At 33.4% G+C, this 16,872-nt stretch overlaps 1 protein-coding gene across 8 annotated transcripts in view; it reads right to left on the bottom strand.

Moving 5' to 3' along the window:
* Positions 1 to 16,872, bottom strand: part of beta-Spec (spectrin beta chain) — a 105,613-nt gene that overhangs the window by 69,322 nt on the left and 19,419 nt on the right. The window contains exon 1 of one of the 8 annotated variants that reach the window (XM_072527413.1): positions 11,844 to 11,992. The exons of the other annotated variants lie outside the window; for them this stretch is intronic. The gene's annotated coding sequence lies outside the window, so the exon portion shown is untranslated. Of the gene's footprint in view, positions 1 to 11,843; positions 11,993 to 16,872 lie in introns of those variants that run through there. 8 annotated transcript variants of the gene reach the window in all.

The following is a 16,872-nucleotide window of genomic DNA, read 5'->3' on the forward strand; positions in this document are numbered from 1 at the left end:
ATGTTTAAGTTGTGGTGTGAGTGGTAGTTTAAATATCTGTTGATGTGGGTTGGTTTTCTGTAAACTTTGGTTGCACATCCTGTGTCCTTTTTTGTGATTAACACATCCAGAAAAGGAAGTGAACTGTTGTTTTCTTTTTTTTTTCATGGTGAATTTGTTTGACTCTTCTTTATTGTTGATGCCCATCAGAAATTTATTCAATGGTTCTGGTCCGTGGGGTCAAATGGAGAACACATCATCTACATACCCCCACCATATTGTGGCTTGTTTATCTTGTTTGTGTACAATGCTTTGTTCAAACTCCTGGATATATCTGCTAATAATGAAGATAGGGATGAGCCAGAAATTTTGCTTATAGAAATCATTATCTAGTTGAAAATAAGTGTTGTCTTTGCAAAGTGTTAATAGTTCCATGATAGCTTGGTAGAAAAACTTATTATTCAATACAAAAAAATATTAAAGATATATACAGTTGTGTTTTTAATAAAAAACATATTTTTGACAAAATATTTATTGTCTCAATATGGTTCTGAAAGTATTTTGTTGTGGCACTTTAATGTTATTTACTATTTTTAATGGGAATTAACCAAAATTTCTTTTGACGTTTTGGATTCCGCTTCGTATTTTGAGAACGTTTTCCAAATTGGAAATAGAAGCGTAAAAATAAACGTATTGAAAGTATGTGAAAGCCTTCTCGCGGGTGAAAAAATATACATTCTGCTGGGTTTACAATGGTTTGTTTATTTTATTATCTTTTATTTTGTGCTATTGACGATTTATATAATTTCAGTAAATTTTAAATTGTTATTGTTATTTTTTGTTTTTTTGTAAGCTTTGTCCATAAAATTGTACACTTTTCAGTGACAATAAAGCATATTTCTGTTCTACTCTATTCTAAAAATTGATAAATTCTTACATTATTAATTTTAGTCAATGTTGCACGAAAAATTGACATTTCCAATTCGACAATTTTTTTGTTCCAACTGAAATTTGACGGTATTTACGGGTAGGGAGATTAAATTATACCTGACGTTCTTCTATTCAATTCCATTAGATATTTTATCAAGGCAAAGTCTGAAAATAGACAGCTGATGCCTTTATATAATTATTTTAGCTGGCATCTGTTCATTAAAAGGGTGGCTGACGCAAAGGGCGTGTTAAGTACATATATTTTAGTAGGAAGAACTTTATTTACTTGATACGGAGAGTGGTATGGTTTCCGTTTTCAGAGTAAAATGTTTATAAACACAAGAATATTATGGTAGAGAATTTCCAAAAGGCTACACATATATACATAATTAAAATAATGCTATTCACTGCTTTTTATTGATTCTGTCATTTTAGCCACTTGTTGACACGGTCAATTTTTTTTAACTTTAAAAAAATTAGTTCATGGCCAATGAATAATGTCCAGGAAGTTTGTAAATAAATATTGCAACACGCATTTCACGAAAAAATAGAATAAATTGCAGCATATGTTAATTAAGTAATATAACATTTGCTAATAATGTACTCATAATTTTATATCAAAATCTTTGGAATGGATTTTTTGGATGTTTTATAGAGTTTTATAGAGATATTGTTTGCATGCCAGTAAATATAGTTATTAGTTAACTTCATGTCGTCATGTCTTTCTTGTTATCGATCAAAATAGGCTTAAATTTGTATATATTTTAATTCATTTTTTAGTTTGGATTAGATGCATGAAAGAGGTGAAAAGAATATTTTCTATAAGGTTGATCAATTAATTTCGAAATTATACTGTTAGATATAAAATCGAAAAGAACAAGTAGAGCATTTTTCAACAAAAGCCGAGATTCGTAAAACTAATGGGTGTTTTATAAGAGGCATAGGACTTTGAAATGGAACAAAACAAAGATGATTTTTTTTTTAAATTAACATAAAATTCATTCAAAATCGTTTCAGGTTTATAGACGTTGACTAGCAACGTCACACACCTAAACAGAAAATAGTCTAGTGGTGTTAAATCGCACGATTTTGGAGGCCAACTCACGGGTCCAAAACATGAAACTATGCGGTTACCAAACGTTTCCTTCAATAAATCAATTGTGGCACGACCTGTGTAGCATATTTCGCCGCCTTGTTGAAACCACAGCTCCTGCACATCATGGTAGTTCAATTGAGGAATGTAAGTGAGAAAGTTAGTAATCATGGCTCTACAGCGGTCACCATTTTGAAGCAGTACGGACCGATGATTCCACGCCACGAGCCCATAAAGCACACCAAACAGTCAGTTTTTCTGGATGTAATGGTGTCTTAATATCTACACTTCAAATACGGCAGTTTCGTTGTTGTTGTTGTTGACGTAGCCATTCAACCAAAAGTGAGCTCCATAGCTAAACAAAATTCGCTTATGAAAATCGGGATAAACGGAAAACTCGTTTTGGGCCCATTCACCGAATCTACGCCTTGCTGGGTGATCGTGTGGCTTCAATTCTTGCATGGGCTGGATTTTGTAAGCACTCAAACCAAGATCTTTCCGCAAAATCTTCTATAAAGTGGATGGACACATATCCAACTGCTTTACACGATGGCGGATAAACAGATTCGGGTTTTCGTCTATTCTATGCTCTACAGCAGCAACAACTTCTTCTGTACGTACTGTACGACGTCTCTGTGGGTGCGTATTATCATATAGAGTCAACGTGGTGCGAAATCTTTCCAAGGTTAATCGAATGAATTGCTCTAATGGACGATTATGATGACCATACAATTAACGTAGTGCGCGATATATATTTCGAACAGAACCATGATTTTTAAAATAAATATGCACAATTTGGAAGCGTTTTTCAGGCGTTTAAACAAATCACTTATAGGTCAGTTATATTTATTTGAGAAAAATGCCATAAGCAGCACTATATGACTGGTGAAGAACAGGATAGTACCGACCTACATGAAACATAATATGGTAAATTTTATTATAAGAAATTAGTTCTATAAATTTGTATTGTTATAAACAAAGCTTAATTTTATGTCTTGATGAATTTGTGTAAGTTTAAATTACTTTGATCATATTTCTGCAATGCATTTTCTATAAAATGTTCAAACAATAATTGGTTTGTATACAAAAACTAATTAATAATTGAGCAAATGGTAGGTAGTGAAAGATAAAAATATATATATTTAAATAATTTAAAAAACCTTGAAGTAAAAATTAAAAGTTTATCTAGTCAACACTTACTTACATTATTATTTTCTATTAAGAACTTATTTTCAAATATATAGATATTGCAACAATAAGTGAAGTGTTCATAATAATTATAAATAAGTCCACGTTTTTCTTGAAAAATTGAAGCAGTAGTTTGGTGTTAAACATATGTCGATAATCCCTACACCTGATTATGTAATAAAATATTTCGGGTAAACTCGGTATTGAGAGAAAGTGGTCTTGGCATTACACTTCATCAGTTTCTTTCTCTGAATCACTGTTCTCCACATTGATAATAATTTTATTTAGAACAGGAATGTTTCTAAGATATTCTTTTTCAATATTTTTTACGTGCTCTATTGCTTTCTTCCAGTTATCCTCAGATATATTTTTAAATTCAAAATCTATTGGAGTCACGACAGTGTTATAACATTTTGGACTTACATTTTTTTGTCTCACATTATATTTCAGTTGAGACCATAACAACTCTATTGGATTTAAAACGCAGTAATATGGTAGTAGTCTTAAAGTTGTATGTTCATTTTTACTTGCTGCATCATGAATGATATATTACTTTACAAATAATTCTGTAATAAGTACCTCTACTAATTGGTCTTTTTAGTGTACCAATCTTCAAAATATAAATCTTATGATAATAAAAAATCTTGCAATTCATCTTTTCTAGAGTATTTATTCGGAAATTTTAAACCACGATTCGAAAAATTCACCCGTAATATCTTGATGATAATCCAAACAATTGTCTTTACATTAATTTTGCACTTTACATTGTCATTACTCCAACCTTTGCCAATTGTTTCGTTAGTGTCAAACCACGTTTCATCTAAGTAATAAATTTTTCTTCCACTATTTCTGTACTCTTTTCCAAATATTCATTACGTCATTTTATTAAACGGGCACTTTCCATTATAGTATGTCGTTTATTGATTGTTTTATATTTAAAACCATTTGATAGTAATAATTTTCTTAAAGTTGATTTACAGCAATTAATAATATTTTTAGATTATAATTCAGCTAAAATTTGATTAAGTGTGGGTATAATATTACCTGCAAATATATCATAAATAGTTTCTGAAATGGGACCTAAAAGATGTTGCTCAATAGATCGATGCAGTCCAAAGTCGATCTTTTTTTGTCTATTTGTAATGCCCTCCTTTATAATTCGATATACAGTAGTAAATGAAACTTCTGTTAAAGCAGCAGTTTTTAAAACACTCTCGTGTCGTTCCAATTCTTCACATAATCCATTAAACACATTTAACACAATTTCTTTAGCGTCTTTCGATAAATGTTTCTTTTTTTGGCTTTTTAATACTTCCTCTACTTGGTCCAGCAACACTCAGGATTATTTGGTGGTAGAATTTCCTCATTTTCTTCAACAATTTCTACTTCATTATTCTTAACAATTTCTAATGCACTATTCTCCCATGGACGCCACATTTTTATTTAGGTACTTAATATTTTTCTGATAGCGAAATCGTCACTAATAAATGCGTGCTCTCTTTACAGAGTTTAAACTAAAAATTATATGTATAACAATACCAAAAGCCACATCAGTCTTGTTATCGATCGTTCAGAATTTCGTGTAAATTTAAAAACCTTGGTCAGCACAGCATGGCTGTGACAAGAACCCGAAAATCGAGTAAGAGGAGTCATAAACTCATAAACTTTTATTGATAGGTATAAAAAGGGGCTTACATCGTCAAATTTTAGCAGTAGCGTAAATAAAAGCATTATTGTGATTAAGGCTGTTTTATCGGTGCATCAAAACCTAGAGACAGTGTTTTCTCTGTTATTTACTGACAAAATATCTCGAAATTTGGACACGTTATTCGAAATTATGTTGCCTTTAAACTGATGGTTTTACTTTTTTTATTTTTTTGAAACTTCTGTTGAAAAATTGGAATATACTGTTTAACGTTCTATTATAACCAAACTTTTTACGCCCATCACTCGAAAGAGTTTTTTTTCTGTAATCGTTGATTTTTGTTTCACCTTTCTGTGTCCAGTAATAATCGAGAAAAGCGTGTTCCAACTTTAAAGAAAATTGCCTAAAAATACTGAAATCTAATAGTGAAACGTGTTACTCATCATTGGGCTTAGTTTCATCGTTATCGCCTTCGTGACGTCAAATCTCATGAACGTACGGTCAGTTAGTTCGTGTTAAAACTAATTTGAATGGAGAATAATGTATTTGTTGTCATTAAACTACTCGTCGGCCGGCGGCACTGAGTAAAGATGGTCTCGCGTAAGCAGTGTAGAAAAGTAAGTGATACGCCCATTTCAAATCGCAGTTGGCTTGAACTGCTAAAACAGCCTTAAAGATAAAAACATTATTTTGATTAAACAGACCTAACAGGTATAATTATTTAAATATAATATATTTATAATTGTATCTAATAAAATTATATTTTACAGTAATTATTATTTTTGCGTTTTTCTGAATACTATCCTGTAAAAAGGCAAAATATTAAAGAGGAACTATTAAAACAGATGTCATTTGATCTAAGCACATGGATATATTTTGTTCGGTACCATTTTTACACCAATTGGGCTATCTCTTTAAATTTCTCAATTATCTGTAACCGGGCTATAACAGCTGTCAAAATGACCGTCAGTTAAAAAGTGTTCCTAACGTACATTTCTATACCTCTAAAAAAACACCCATTATATCGGCTCACATGGGCATTTACTAATAGCGTTAATGACAAAAAACTTGGACTCAAGAGGATTTTGTATTAACATAAGCAAAGAATAATGGTTCCTTTTTAATCCATACTTCACATAATCATATACAGGGGGAAAAGTATCATATTTGTCGTATGATGACCAAGCAGTCTAGGCGGATGAACCGCTGTCACTTCTCCGTGAGAGGCGGATGAATAGCTGTCACTTCGTTGTGAGAGGCGGATGAATCGCTTTCGCTTCACTGTGAAAGGCGAATAAACCGCTGTAACTTCGCTGTGAGAGGCGGATGAACCGCTGTGAGAGGTTTAGTGTACTGATGATTCGATCTCTGGCAAGGAAACAAAAAGTCTAACTTAGTAGCTTTAAATCCAAATGGATCTATGATAGTCATAGGTAACACTGTAAATTTTTGAGTGTTGATACAATGGCACAGCTGCTTGTATCAGTACAATGTATCAGCACAATAAAGTGTCGTGACACCGTGTTTAAGTATTATGTGTTGCATAGTACAGGAACATTGCGCCAGTGTTACATACATACTTGATACTTGATATGAATTCTAAATATAACTATGCACATAGTTGCCAAATGATGGAATTTCTTTAAAACACACGCCATCAAAATAACATTGGTATATTTAAGTCACTTTTTTATTACATGAAGTGATCTCAACGATCAAAAATTTATGGGTTAAATTAAAAGAAAACTTTTTGAAGACTTGAAGAAAAATTGTTGTTGGTTAGAAATTTTCGCAGAATTTTTAACTAGTCCTTTTTTGAAAACGATTTTCAGAGTGTTCCAAAGTTGGGTAAAAATGTAATTTTCATTACAATCAATTGTGACTTAATAAGTTTATATTAATAATAAAGATATTTCATTTTTAAGTTAATAAGAGAAACTTTTAAAAATATAACTCTTGCTTGTGTGCGTGTATATCGACCGTCCTATTTCTCTCTAATTAAATAAAGCTGACAAACACTGAATTTACTTAATCATCGACGTGATTAGGCTATACTTGGGTGTGTACTTCCTACACCTTAATAAGAGCGTCGTACCTAACTTATACGACGAAGGTGTCTTCATCTTGCTCACGTTTATTAGTTAATCGACAACTTAAAATTAAGGTTAGTTGTTGCAGTTCCTTCGCCAGAATTTGAAATCGAATATAAGTATTCAACTTTATTTTTTAAGATTACAGATCTGTTAGATACCAATCCGTCTGACAAACTCTCAAAATTGAACACATTTTTTATAAAGTGAGGTTATTTTTTTGATAAACATTAAAATGTATACAACTAAGTATAGTATTTGAAGTCAGTAATAAAAGACGGAAAGGAAATTTTTGACTGTGAGGTGAAAAGGATTTTTATCTTCATTTTATTAATCATGACGCCACAAACCTTTGGAAAATATCAGGAGAGCTCATTATGCAGCATTTGTAAGTACTTTAGAACAGTAGTGTTCTTTTTCAGACAAAAGTTCAGACGAGAAAACGAAGAATAGTTTCCTTCCAGAACCTTTCCTTTTCTTTATAGTATTATCCTATTTGATTAAATTGTCTTCACTATCTTGGAGTTGTAAATTGGCTTGTTAATATGTTCAAAATCTCGGCCAGTTTTGTAAGTCGGATTTGATAGTTCTGCTCTTCGAATGTTTGCAGTATGTTCCTTTCATTTAAAAAAAAAATACAACTCATCTCGCAATTCCCACAGCCCATCCAGCGTACGATCTTGCTTGCAGTTCTTCACATACTACACGTAGTAGTACTTTCTGAATAGTTTCTTGATTCCATGATTTAAAAAATTTTCACTAATTATATTAAGACTATATTTTTGATAACAACGTAGCTTAATTTGAAAGTCGAATAAAGCTTGTGTTTTATGTTTAAAAATCAATTATTGACAATACACAGTGAGCCTTAAATTTTATTTATTATGACCGGCAATCGAGCATGTCTGGCTACTTAGTGCACAATCCTTTATTGAATTAAGTAAGTCAAGTGTTTCTGGTCTTAGTCATTCATTATTCAAAGCATCAATCACGTAGGAATGTTGATTGATGGGAAAAAATATCGAACGTAATATTAACTCAATAGAAAAATTAAGTTATTTAATTTATTCAAGGTATTAATTAACATGTAGGAGGTTTCTTGTTACTTTTGCACCATGTTTTAAGTATATCAATATAAAATTATTTTAATCAAAGCTGAATTTTTTTATGACACGATCATTGTGTTTTTCCTTTCGCCATGCTAATAATTTACCTGTTCAAAATCATAATACTACATAATTTCTCCCACAAGATCGGGACAGACAACATTAGAGGAATTTTTGCGTACTCCTAAAGAAATCATCGAGAAAGTCTGATATCTCTTATAGAAAGAAACTTAAGAAAATAAGGTAACATGGAGCTGGCACTACAAAGGTCTGCTGCGTCTACCAGAAATTCCTAGATTATCGACAATTACCCGGACAAAATACTGGTCGGTAATGAAATAAGGCAAATAAAGGTGACCTCATAAAACTAATTAATAAAGATCCTCGATATGAATTAAGTCGACCCATGTACTGGTACTTTCGGTTAATATGTGCTGAGGAAAAGTCCTTTAACATCACAAAGAACATTGAAAGTTGTTAAAGATGAAGAAATTCCAAAATCTAACCGTAGGTATATCAGAGACCAAAAGTGAGGATCTGAAGTTAACGCTAATCCGGTTTAGTAATAAAATAAAGGATTCAGGGGAGCGTTGGGAAATTCTGGACTCCAAGGAGTTCAAAGAGACAAGCTGCCGAGGTAGAATTGAACAGCATGCATGAATTATGAACTACATTTCATACCGTTAATGGAAAGAAATGTAGGCACGTTGGAGACACTAATGAACCTAGGCCTGAGAAAATCACTTCCACGCAGACGAAAAAAAAAACAAGTTTAATCCACTGTTAAATATACTCCTTTTTTATAGAGAAACTTATATTTCATACTTTATATAATATTTACTTTCCTTTTAAAGTTAAATTGTAAGGCAATTAACTTTGAAAATAAAAACATGCTCTAGAAAACACGTATCACGTGTCATGCAGCAGGAAATAAACTTGAACCGTGTTATAAATAAATGTATGTTAAGGGAGAGGCTACCGAACCGAGTTGCTCGAAATCCCGAAGTTACAGCACGGGGGAGTTGGCCTGAAACTCCGCGGAGAGATAGCATGAAAGGGAAGATCAAATATTTATTCCGCAAAAAATAGGTGAATTAGTAATATCAAAATGATCGATGTGGGTTGTCCTGGAAAATTTGGGTAGGTGTGAATAACGTATTATATACCTTTTACGGCTTATTTAATCAATCCTTTTATGCTTAAATAAATCAACCTCTACTGTCAATAGAAGATGGCTTCCCGATTTGGAACCAGAAACATTAATAATACGGTAGATTAGATATAATAGAAATTAGTGATATAATAGAAATTATATCACTGTCGTTGATTTTAGTAGTTTTTCGTACTGCATACTATAATTTTCATTAGCTATTACGGATTTTGTAATACCAATAAAAACTCTATAATATTGTAGTTTTTGCTTGCACTAGAATTTGACAATATAGAGCAAAAGTTAAATTACGGATAATAAGCTCAATTTTGGAAAAATATCAATACGTGCCAACACAGACAGATACTGCGGAAGTATTAATAAAACTGGAAGAACGTGAACCACTTGGAAAAAGGCCAAGTATAGCTTGAAAATAAGGAAAGACCGGAAAGCTCTTGCCAACTAAAAATCACCGGAGTTATACAATAGCGATATTATAAACAAATGTTCAAACAAATTATAAACAAATCAGTATGAATTTTGGACTAGACAAGTGCCGTATACTAAATATAGTCAGAAGAAAGGTTCAGCCCGGAGGTTTCGATATGCAAGATGGCCAAAACATCGAGGCAATGGGTATGAAAATGATATGTACAAATATCACGGAGTAAAACAAGCGCGGAAAACTGACCATAAACAAATGAAAACTGAACTAATTTCGGAGTTCGTGCGAAGAATAAGACAACTAAATCGGTCATATCTTCAGAGTAAAATTTTTTTTAAGGCGTTAAATACGTACGTCTCTTCCGCGCTTAGCTACTCATTTGGTATTACAAAGTGGTCAAAAACGGATATAGAGGGTCTTCAGCGGAAAGTAAGAACACTTCTCACAAAAGCGCAAAAACATCATCCACGCAGCGCAGTAGAGAGAACATTACCGCGGTATCAAGGGGGAAGAGGACTTATGGATATAGGTGAGCAATTGGATAAACAAATTGCTAACTTACGAACTTATTTTCAGGTACAGGCTGAGACATCTACTTTACATCGAGTAATTTGCGCAGTAAATGATACAACGCCGCTTAAACTGAGAGAACAAGAAACGCGCATAAACCACCTGATTCGGCAAGAAAAAATGCGCACCTGGATGAGTAAACCTCTGCATGGGCGACATCTCAATGAGATCAGCCAAGAATATGTCGACAATACAGCGTCGAACTATTGGTTGACATCAGGAAAGATGTTTCCCGAGACTGAGGGTTTCCTACTTGCCATTCAGGATCAGGTTATACCAACTAAAAATTACCTGAAATATATTGTTAAAGATCCTCAAGTCCAAAATGACAAATGCCGATATGAATGCCAAGCCCAAGAAACCATCCAACATCTTACCGGTGGCTGCCAGGCATTTGTCGGTACTGATTATAAAGAACGCCATGACTCAGTAGGAAATATTATCCACCAAGAACTAGCTGACAAACTGGGACTTCTTCAAACCGACCATCTTCCTTATTATCAATACGTCCCTGACAGAATGCTTGAAAATGACAACTACGAGCTATACTGGGACCGCACTGTGCTTACAGACCAACCAGTGGCGCATAATAGACCGGATCTCATACTAGTTAATAAAATTACTAGGCAAACAACACTTATTGATGTGGCGATACCCAACACCAATAATTTACGTGTTAAATACAACGAAAAGATCGCCATATAGAGATCTAGAAATACAAATCAGGAGACAATGGAGAATGTAAAGTACCCAGACAGTACCTATTATTTTATCTACTACTGGTGTTATTCCCAAAAACCTCCTAAAGAACATAAAACAGCTGGGTCTTAATGAACATCTCTATAAGACCATGCAGAAAGCTGTACTCCTCGCGACGTCCAGATGTGTACGAAAATTTTTGGGGGATACTTCAACATACCAAGTCACCTAGGGCTCGATAACACGGAAAGAGTCCCACCAGAGCTCAATCCTTTTGATGGTATCTGGGATGAGTGAATTTTCTCCTTAGAGGGAGTGTGAGCTGTATGGCTAAATCTGGATATTAATAATAATAAAAAATAATAAATTCACAAAAAAAAAAACAGTGAAGACAAGACACGTGAATTAAAAAACAAGAAAATTTACATCAGCGGAAAAGAAAATTTTATGGTCAAAATGTGATAATAGAATATAATTTTTGTAATATTATTATTAGTTTCATCTCTTGTTCGTAAACATTAGTGTTATATACGAAATACGGTAATCATTGTTTGTAAAATATTCTTATCTAATAATTACATCCTTGTAAAAAAGGTAGAAACAAAGTAAAAACATTAAAATGATTTATATTGTATCGTAAACCTAAATTAAACACAGGTACTCCCATGTGTCCACTCGACACGCATAGAAATAAAGAACATAGTATTGTGTATATATGTAAATGCCTTTGGAGGCTCTAGAGAATGTCCCACTAGGATCGATGTTACAATAAAGCAATAAGTGCAGATCGTAGGAAAATATTTTTCCCAAATAAATTTTTTTACCGGTTTACACAAACTACAAGACGATTAGGAATTTTTTGTCACATGTCAAATATTTAGCATAAACATGCTAAATATGTGACATTCATTCCGAAAACTCGAAAAGGTCATAGGACTACTAACTTACCGAAAAATGTTCACATGAGTTATGATAAAAATTTAAGCGTCCTACACCCACTTACATGGACCACTCAAAACCTAAAAATAATCATCGAATGTGTAAAAAAATGAATGTTCGCGAAAACGAGCCGGGAAATCCGATTTTAAGCAGGAAAAGTAGCGTCGTGGGCGCGCGGAACCGTTTTGTGTGTGTACCCCGGAGGATCGATAAGCCGCCGGCACCGGGGCCCAGCCGTCTCGACGCCTGACCTACCTCGTGCCAAAGAGACTGCGGCAACGCAACGCTTTCACATAATAATAGGGATGTGGCTTATTTTATTTAAAAAATAGCAGTTACAGTTTCTGTTTTTTCGTTGGAATGTGTGATCTGTTTTACGTTAGGTCACGGAATAATCGGTAGGTATCGCAGGTGCACAATTTCGTAAGTGAAAAACACGCAGGCGTAAACAAATTATTAGACGAATGATGAATGACATAATAGTAATAACTACGTTAAAGAACGGCAGGAAGTTAGATTTCCGAGAGCCCCCTGCTCTAGATAGAAATTTTCTAGAATTAACGATACACGAGAAACACAAAAATATTCGAATCGAATAAAAATACGAATGAAATTAAAAAATAAGTGTTTATAAGGGTAATCTGTCCGAATATCCTCTTTATGTTTTTTAAAAATTAAGCACGCTAATTCTAGGATATACATGCAAGGAAGTGTCAAGATACCATGTTTCCGGAACAGAGGCCTGCATGATGTACCAAACTTAACCTTGCATAAATATCTGAGTGCTCTCTTTTGTCAGAAATCTCTTTTGTCTCATTCTTAAAAGAAATTAATTTGGTTTTTGAAAAATTAAATGTACAATGATTAGCTTTGCACCACTCTAAGATTTTTAGCATATCACTACCAATAATCTTGATCAGGACGTTAGAGTCCTTGTTTCGGCATAAAATTGTGGTGTCATCTGCAAATATAGTAAACCGGCCATTAATGTCGAGGTTAGTTATGTCATTAAAATATATCAAGAAAAAGTTAGGACCCAAGACAGAGCCTTAAGGTACTCCACAATTAATAAAGATATTACTAGAGTAGCGCTGATTGATTGATACAGACAGGCATCTGTCTTCCAAGTATGAACTGAACCACTTTAGAGCAGTGCCTCTAAAACCATATCTTTCCAGTTTATTAAGAAGTATTTTGTGATTGACACAGTCAAAGGCTTTAGATAGATCACAGAAAACTGCGGCAGCAACATAATCGTTATTTTTAAGTTCAAATATAGTTTTTTCATGAATTCGAAGATGGCATCATATTCACTTTTTAATGACTGGAAGCCGAATTGGAAGGAAGAAAGTAAATTGTGTTTTTGTAAGAAAGTCATCAATCGGATTTTTACCAATTTTTCTACAACCTTTGAAAGCGACGGCAACAAAGAGGTAGGACGATAATTAGCAGGTAAATCGTGGTCACCACCTTTATACAGAGGAATAACCTTAGCACATTTTCAACAATCGCTCAAGTGACCCGTTGAAGAAGATGTGTTAATTGCCTCCGCTAAAATTCTCAGAACATTATCAGGAAGAAGGGATAAAACTTTAGATGGGATATCATCCCAGCCTGCAGCCATAGAATTTTTAATGCCTTGTATAATATTTTTTATTTCAGCCGAGTTAGTGGGAAGAAAATAAAATAGAACAGTTTATAAATATTTAAAATCCACACCCAGAAGTTTAATATATTAAGATCTACTATTGGCATAATACAAAAATATAAGAATTACGTTGTCCACTCAATATAATTTTTTCTCTATTTTGCCATTGTTTTTTATTATAACCAGAACAATATATTCACACATCCACCCAGTACATATAAACACAAGGATCTAGGGATCCCACCTTAAATTTTCGCCTTTACCATGCGAGATGCGCTATGCACCATTGCGCAGATGATTTAAGACTTTGACATTTCTGTTTCTCCTAACCTAACCTGTATCTTTTACCGATTAAAAAAGGAGATCAATGCTCATCATAATTATAGCCAATAAAAATAACCTTGGTCCATCCTTGGCCGTTTTCTTAGGTTGTTCAAAATTTCTATAAATATTTTGAGAACGATTTCAAAACGTCAAACTTTGGTTAGTTAAAAAATGTGATTTTCATTACAACCAATAAATTGTGGCTTAATCCCATATAAACATAATATTTAAATTAAAAAAGAAGTTTAAAAAAGTTTCATTGTAAAAGATTTTGCTATTTAGTAGTGGGAATAAAATGTAAAGAAACATACAAAAAACCAGTAGAAGTACTCAATGTTTGTCAAATAAAACAAGAAATAGGCTTTTTGAAAGAGGAAAGAAAGAATTTTGGAAATTAAGATAATATATTATGAAGGATAAAATTTTCTTTTAAATTAAGAATTAGTTGTAAGTTTTTTATTTATGAGATTTGCTAGTCATCATTTTAATCATAATTTCGATAAGACTACATAAATGAAAGATTATAATTGGTTAATTAAATATCTAGCTTAAATCTAGTTTTCAAATAAATTGTCAATTTATTATTTCTTGAAATCACAAGCCAAAATTTTAAAATCATAATATGCGTAATGGAGCATCGCGCAGATCGCATGGTAAAGGTAAAAATTTAAGGTGGGATCCCTAGATCCAAGTCATATAAACACCCACTTCATAAAATACCGTTGTGGCAATACCGTTATTTTCCTACTTTATACGGTGACGATTCGGGTAGTGCGGATACCGACTCTTTATGGAATTAGGACTGTCGATGAGGACCGACGGTTGGCGATAGGCTCCGTCGCGCAATAAAAATGACAACGATACAAGGTTGCTTTATTGTTTTTGTTATTCCCCAAACAATTTATTGCGTAACGTATGCCCATTCTTTACTCAACAAAGTTTCTTTGTCCTGTGCTATTTTATTACATAAATCCTGATCTGTTTAGGTTATAGAACTAATACGGGAAATAAGTTTTTCAGAATTGTCTCTGTTATAGTTAGTTTTCTTGACTTATTTCAATGTGTAATATATTTTAATTTTATCGATTAATGTTTTTGTTCATTTTGTTGATCCATTTACTACACAACCTCAAGTTCACTGTAGGTTATAGATGAAGTTTGTTATTTAAACTTTGATTTATGATGTATATCTTATTATTGATGTAGGTTCATTGCTTTGCAATATACATATTTTATTATAATTTGATTCTCTTTCTAAAATCTATATTTTCAAAATCAAAAATATGGTTATTTTCCAAAGAATGTGTTGCTAGGACTGTAGTGTTTGGTTTGCTATTTCTTATACTGTTGTTGTGTGCGATAATTCGTCTATGTAAATACTGATGCGTCTGTCCAATATATTTTGAGTTACAGTCTTTACAACTTACTTTATAAACTACAACTGCTTGATTGGATTTATTAACAACGGGTTTGATATTGGATGTTTTTGGTGATTTATGTTCAACACTTATGTTATACCTATTGACATTTTTTCGGAAAAACTGGAATTGAAAAATATGGAATTATTGTTGTTATTGTTTGAGGTCGTGTTCTGTAAGCTATTGATTTTAGGATTTTTGGTAGAAGGCAGCCGAAACCGCCTCAAAAAATCACATAAGAATTCGCCAGGTTCAGGCCACCAACGATAATGAAAAATTTGGTGAACTTATAACAAGACTTAAAGGTTTTCTCAAGCGAACAGAAAATAGGAGCCGCAACAGTCGTCCAAACACATTTAGATGTTGGTTGTGTAGAGAACTAGGTCATCGTAGAACAGTTGGTTGACTTCTATAATGCCCCAGTAGTTAGTTTCACGACTTCAGCACAACGGGAAAGTCTTATGATATCTGGTAAGATTAATGGAAAAATGTGTCAAATACCCATTGATACTGGTGCAACAACTCACACTATTGTTCATCCAAGGATGATATTTGTTTCGGAGATCCATGGAAACGAGAAAAGTTATACTGTAACAACCGCAACAATAGCTCCTATCCATGGTTATACCGACGTTTAGTTGCAGCTGGGAGGGCAGAAAATCATACATCGTGTGCTGGTAGCTGACATCATGAATATTGGTCTAGACTTCTTGCTTCACCATTACGTTAACTTGGATTTAAAAGAAAATGTTCTTCAAATTGAAGATGAAGAAGTGGTGTTGATGTCAACAGGATGTAGTGAAACAATATACCGCATCTGTGTTGTAGAAGATTTTCTATTACCAGCTCGATCCGAGATCATAGTACATGTTATTGCGAAACTGGAACCAGACCTACCGCCTACTGTTCTCAGAATCTTCGAACCAGCTATCCAACAACTCCTTAAAGGCATCCTTCTAGAAAGACGTCCAGTTAGAATATACGGTAACTCGTTCCCTGTCCGAATAATGAATCTCATCGATTTCGATGTTCGATTAAATCAATGAGTACTCTTGAGGGAGTACCAGAAATTGTATTGTGCAGCCACAAAAAATTCCCAATAGCTTCAAAACTTACAGTACCAGTTCAACTCCTTTACCAGAAGTCTAGTGAACATCTCGACAAAAATTAGAAAAACAAACTTTACAAGCTGCCGCAAACTTCTGAAGATGTATTCTCCTTGACATCCAACAATTAAAGGCGAGCGAAGATAATCCAACATCGAATAAACACTGGAAATGCTGATTCCATAAAACAAGCTCCTAGAAGAGTCCTGTTTGCAAAACAAGAAGTAAAGACAATTTTAGAGGAAATTCAGGAACAAGGTGTAATAGAACCATCACAAAGTCCTTAGTTGTTTTGGTGAAAAAGAAGGCTCTACTAGATTCTGTGTGAATTACACGAGATTAAATGATGTTACGGTCAAGAATTGATGATGATGGTCAAGAATAGATGAACGTTTGATGGAAACAGTATTGAGGGGATTACATTGGAAGATTTGTCTCATCTACTTAAGACGACGTAATCGTTTATAGCCAAACTTTTGACGAACATCTAAACAACCTTACCAGTGTTTTCAAAGAATTGAGAAGTGCGAATCTGAAATTAA

This window comes from Diabrotica undecimpunctata, chromosome 3 (assembly GCF_040954645.1).
Source record: "Diabrotica undecimpunctata isolate CICGRU chromosome 3, icDiaUnde3, whole genome shotgun sequence".
NCBI lineage: Eukaryota > Metazoa > Arthropoda > Insecta > Coleoptera > Chrysomelidae > Diabrotica > Diabrotica undecimpunctata.